Raw genomic sequence first — 6,000 nt, 5'->3', positions numbered from 1 at the left:
TATTTGTCTGTATCACTTTTCTTCCGTTCTTGTAACTGTCAACTGACCTTCTAATCATCCTCCCTCATTTATCAAAAACTAGATACTCTACTCAAACAACCTTCCTTTATGCTTCAAATTTTATCACGCTGGGTGTTATCATTATTTTAGCAGACCAACCTCCCATAATCTGAACTTTCTTTTTGTTGACTTCCTCTTCTCTTGACCTTCAATAACCTACTTCACCCTATCCACTCATGTCATTTGCTATCATCTCTGTGTTATTTCTTCCCAAATCACCATTCCAGGTATTTTTACTTATGATCACAATCATGTCTTCTTATTTACTTGTCAACTACCATAAAAATGTGGGTCTTTGATTTCTTCTAGATTTCCACCACATTGGTCTTTTTACATTTCCAAATCATTAAAGCATTCTCTTGCTCTCTCTCTTTCCATTACATTTCTAACTCATTAAGGCATTCTCATTCTCTTTCTCTCCCCCTCTCCCCATTTCCATCTCTTCATTTCCTTTCATATTCAGCTTAGATTTCATGGTTCACCATTTAAATAATATTTTTGAATAATATTCTTGCCAATATCCTAATTATCTAGCTCTTGGTTTCAACTTATCTTTTAGACAAGACCTACAGATCACTTTTTTTTTTTTTTAAATCTGAGAAGACCGACTACTGGGGGGAAATCACACAATTTCATTCATTTATTATTACTAACCTCAAATGAGACTATACTGGTACACTGCCTGGTAATCCCAATTTCTTTGGTCAATTTGATCTCCCATTCTTGGCAACAATTCCTTGAAATCTTCTTTATTCTCTTTCTTTCCTCTCAGCAGATGACCTTTCCAACTTCATAGAAATCTGAAGGCATCAGATAAGATAATCTTCAGCTTTGCACTACCAAACCTTACACCAATTTTCTTCACTTTCTGAGGTATTATATTAGATGTTCCTTCTTTCAAGGCCAATAGCTACCTATGCTTTAGAGAGTATCCTCAGGAATCTTCAACTCGTTTTCTTGCTTCTGTGCAATCATTCCTCTTGCTTCTACATACTCAATCACTCCCTTTCATTAATATATTCCCCCTTAATATGTATATGCCCCACCATTAGGTTTAGCATGTCACTTTTTGAAGCTCACCTCAGTCTCTGAATTGTTAAAATGAAAATATTGTATAAGTTGTAAAGCTCTATATGAGAGTTAGTTTTATGTTATAATTTGTTCTAATCTAAAGAGCAAAGGGATTAAGTGACTTTACAAGGTGTTGTTTCTTAATTAGAAGATCTAGACATACAGGTCAACTCTCCATAATCATTAGCTATTATTTCAGTTATAATTTAGAATTAAAATTTAGAATATGTTTTCCATAGAGCTAATTTGAAAGCATAGGATTATTATTTTTTAAACATTGTTATTTTTGCTTAGATATAAATATTGCAGTCCATTGTCTTAGCTTTCTGACATTCAGAATTTAAATCATGGGCCAGGCATCTGGTGTATCTATAACTAAATTGGATTTGACTAAAATAGAATGTAAGAGCTGATTAAACTACCTTCATCCATTTCATTAAGTTCCTCTTCACAATTCTATAATAAACAAAAGGTCTCCTTAACAAACTGAACCAATTGAGTGAAAGATCTTTTCTTAAAAGATCGAGACTTTTTCTACAGGTCTCTTTGGAATCAGAATTTAATAAGTTCCACAGAACAGCATAAAGTCTAGGTTCATTTGATGGTGCTAAGTATGTAAAATACTTACAGAATATTTTTACAAAGACGAAAAAAGAAGGAATAATCTATTTCTGATTATCTGATTACTCAAATGTCTATTCTTCCTCTGTGTCATTGGATATAATACATAATAATGTGCACTTCATTTATATCCACCAAATTTGGATCCATTAAACAAATCTCTGCCCTGCTCACACACAAGAGTGTTGTAAAAATCCACTGAGATAATGTATGTGAAAACATTTTAGAAAAGGCAAAAGCAGAGACAATTGTCATTTCTAACTCCACTTTTATCACTTGTCATTAACCAATAAATCAAAACCTATTAAAATATTAATTTACCTTTTAATAGGTTATGAAGTATATGAGAACTCATTGACTACCTTAAGTGACTATTCATTAACATACTTCATATTTCTAATATAATTATTAGGTTAAAGTCAGAAATGAAGAATAATTTACCAGATATTTATTGTACATTGGCTAGTTTATACTTAGAAAAATATTTTAGGTAAAAGTCAAGAAACAAATACACATTGTAATAGAGCTTGATTATTCCCAACTATTTTGGTAATATGGCTATGAACCTACTGTCATTTGAGCATAATAGGTACAGGTAAAAGGGAAAGACATTTATTTACCCACAAATATGTCAAAACAGAAAGGAAACAGGGGTGCTATTGGAAAAGGCAGATTGTGGTAAAATAATAAATGAATTATGTTTTTAGAGTAATAATAGTTAACTATTTCCCTAGAGAACTTTTTAAAATTCTCTCTCATGTATTTGACATACATACTAAAGAATGTATGTGTAATAAATCTCCTGTGATGAATGCCATTAACTCTTAACTCTAACCCTCCCTGTATGCATGTGTTACTCCTCCATTAAGAGGTGAGCCTCTTTCCCCTCTCCTATAGGATATAATCTAGGCCTGTTCGCTTTGACCAAAAGAATACAGAGGAAAGAACTTCTGGGTTTTCTGAGCCCAGTCCTTTAAGGTGTAACAATTTTCCACTTCCTTTTTGAACACTGATTCTAGGGATTCTTCCTTTTTTAATTCAACCACCGTGCTTGGAGAGGCTTAAGCCCTTTGGAGAGGTTATATGGAGAATCAGCAGATAAATTGCCAACCATGTGTATGAACTATCTTGGATGTCACAGCCCTTAGGTAATTAAAACCCCAGGCAACATCATGTGGAACAGAAGAACCTTTCAGCTGAGCCCAGACTATCCACAGAATCATCAATAAATAATAAATGATTAATGAAACCATTAATAAAATGGTTAATGCCAATATATTTTGAGATTTTTATGAAGAGATAACCAAAATAGAAACTGGTACTTAGAAATAAGAGTAGTACTGGGCCAAAACCAAAACACGCAGCCTTAAATTTGGAACTGAGCAGGAGATGAAGGCTTTAGAGACTTCAGGAAACAGAGGTGGCTAAAACAATGAGGAAACTTATTGAAAGGCAACCCTTGTTATGAAAGGTACTTTCACTTGTAGTAATGTGAAAGGTAGAACTAATGAACTCCTGGAAATCACTAAGGGGAAGAAGTAACTGAATGAACTTGTATATCTGGCCAAGGAGATTTCCAAGGATTTTTCCAGGCAGAATACTAAAAATGACAAGTGACTTTTAGCTGGCAAGGATCAAATACAGAAAAAGAGAGATGAACAAGTAAGAAACTGTTCCGTTTTGAAGCAAATGTTGTAGGAAATATAAAGGCCTTGAGCACCTTTTCCAGCCAGCAAGAAATTCTCAAGGAGGAAATGACCTCTGGGCAATGGTCAACTCCAGAGAACTACAAGTAAAATATATAGCGTCAGGTTAAGTTACAATCAAGGGTGCAACTGTAATAACTTTTAAGACATCAGAAATATATTTAAGCCAGTGCATCAAAGATCTCTCAGCTGACAAAAAAGACTTCTAAGAATCGTATAAGCATGTATTATAGTCCATCCACTCAGTGAGCCAATTGGTACCTAAGATTCTTTTTTTTTTTTTAAGATTTTATTTATTTATTTGAGAGAGAAACAGTGAGAGAGAGCATGAGCGAGGAGAAGGTCAGAGAGAGAAGCGGACTCCCCGCGGAGCCGGGAGCCCGACGTGGGACTCGATCCTGGGACTCCAGGATCATGACCTGAGCCGAAGGCAGTCGTCCAACCAACTGAGCCACCCAGAAGTCCCGGTACCTAAGATTCTTAAGGATATTGTCCTTTAGCATCCTGACATTTAGTTCAAAGTAGAGGGAGAGGCCAGTCTCAGATTTGTAGGTTTGCCTTTTGTTGAATGTAGTGGATCATAATTTGATTCATAGAAAATATGCAATATTTTTAAAGGAATTACATAAGTTTGGTATAAAAGGAAGAGACAGTTCAAAATAAAAGAAAGGGTTCTGGGCCTTCAACCTTTGAAAATCAGGAAGCAAGTTGAGAAAGCTATTCAACTTCAAGCAAGCCATTCTCATGGAAAAGGACAACTCAGAGTAGAGTGAAATCTTAGATTTGACTTCTGGGCCAAGGACTGAGAATTAGACCCTACATATCATACACTCCCTGCTCCTAGAATCATGATGAATGAGAGGTTTGTGTCTCATTAGGGTTCAGAATTGCTATGGACCATTTCCTGCTTTGCACCTCCCATTTTCCCTTTTTTTTTTTTTTTAAGATTTTATTTATTTATTTGACAGACAAAGATCACAGGTTGGCAGAGAGACAGGCAGAGAGAGGGGGGAAGCAGGCTCCCCGCCGAGCAGAGAGCCAGATGCGGGGCTCGATCCCAGCACCCTGAGATCATGACCTGAGCCGAAGGCAGAGACTTAACCCACTGAGCCACTCAGGTGCCCCCCATTTTCCCTTTTCGAACAAGAAATCTATTGCCCGTCTTGCTATTGCTTGCTAGATGAGTATGAGGAAGAAAACTTGTTTCTTTAGCTCACACATCTTCATATTGAGAATATTCTTCATATTGCAGTAAAGGTGGCTCATATATACCTGAAACGGATTTAAATGATAAGATTATGAGCCTTGGATCTGAATCCGATGACATAGATGCAACTTTAAGGTGTCTTGTGAGGGGGTAAATGCATTTTCCACATGTCAAGAACATGAACTGCTATTTGCAGATGGTATAATAATAATCTCCAACAATGGCTGCCATCAAGCCCTTTTCTTCTCATATATGCATACCCATTGAGAGGTAAAGGTCCCCCCCCCCCCCCCGTCATCTTTAATCTAGGTTGTTCCTATAGATTACTTTGACCAATACAATGTAGTGATGTTCTGAGATTTGTAAGCCAGGGCCTCAAGAGGACTCAAAGCTCCTATTTCTTTCTTCTGGAATGCTCACACTTGGGATGTTACTTCTTGAATCCCAATTATCATGACAGGAAGAAACCCAGCCACCCTGATGGAAAAACCCCAAGTCACATGAAGAGGCCACACAGAGGAAAACTGAGGTATGATAGCTGGGTTCCCAGATGACAGTCAGTATCAACTGCCAAACACGTGAGCTATTTTGGATGTTTCAAACCCAATCAAGCTCCTAGAAAATTGTAGCTCTAGCCAACACCACGTGGAGAACAAGCGAAATAATTCCTGTCAATTCAGAATTCTAGGGGGAAAAATTAAATGGTTGTCTTTTTTTTTTTTTAAAGATTTTATTTATTTATTTTGATACAGAGAACACATGAAAGACATAGAGAAAGCATGAGCAGAGGGAAGGGGAGGAGCAGACTCCCAGCTGAGCAGGGAACCCAATATGGGACTAGATCCCAGCACCCTGGAATCATGACCTGAGCTGAAAGCAGACGCTTAACTGACTGAGGCACCCAGAGGCCCTAAATGGTTGTTGTCTTAGGTCAATTAAGTGTGGGGTGGTTTGTTAGTAGTAGACAACCAAAATAATACATATGTTGATACCACTAAGTGAATAAAATGATCAAGTAACCCATTTCAACTCAAGAACTAAAACATCACTAAAAATGTTTCATCTATTCATTTGTTCCTTCTTGCCTTCCTGCTCTGCCATCAGTCCCATCAGAAACGGTAATACCATCCTGAATTTTGGTATCACTCCTTCTAATTTTGGTATCACTCCTTTGGTATCACTCCTTGGTATCACACACTTCTAAGAAAGTGTTATTATGTTTTCCTGTGTAATGTTTCGATTTGCTTGTTTTCAAACTTTATAAAGCTATTATACTGCATGTGGGCTCCTGAGACTTGCCTTCTCAGGTCATTCTTCCTATTAAATAAAAGTACA

This window comes from Lutra lutra, chromosome 15 (assembly GCF_902655055.1).
Source record: "Lutra lutra chromosome 15, mLutLut1.2, whole genome shotgun sequence".
Taxonomy (NCBI): domain Eukaryota; kingdom Metazoa; phylum Chordata; class Mammalia; order Carnivora; family Mustelidae; genus Lutra; species Lutra lutra.
Note: the sequence above shows the minus strand (reverse complement) of the source record.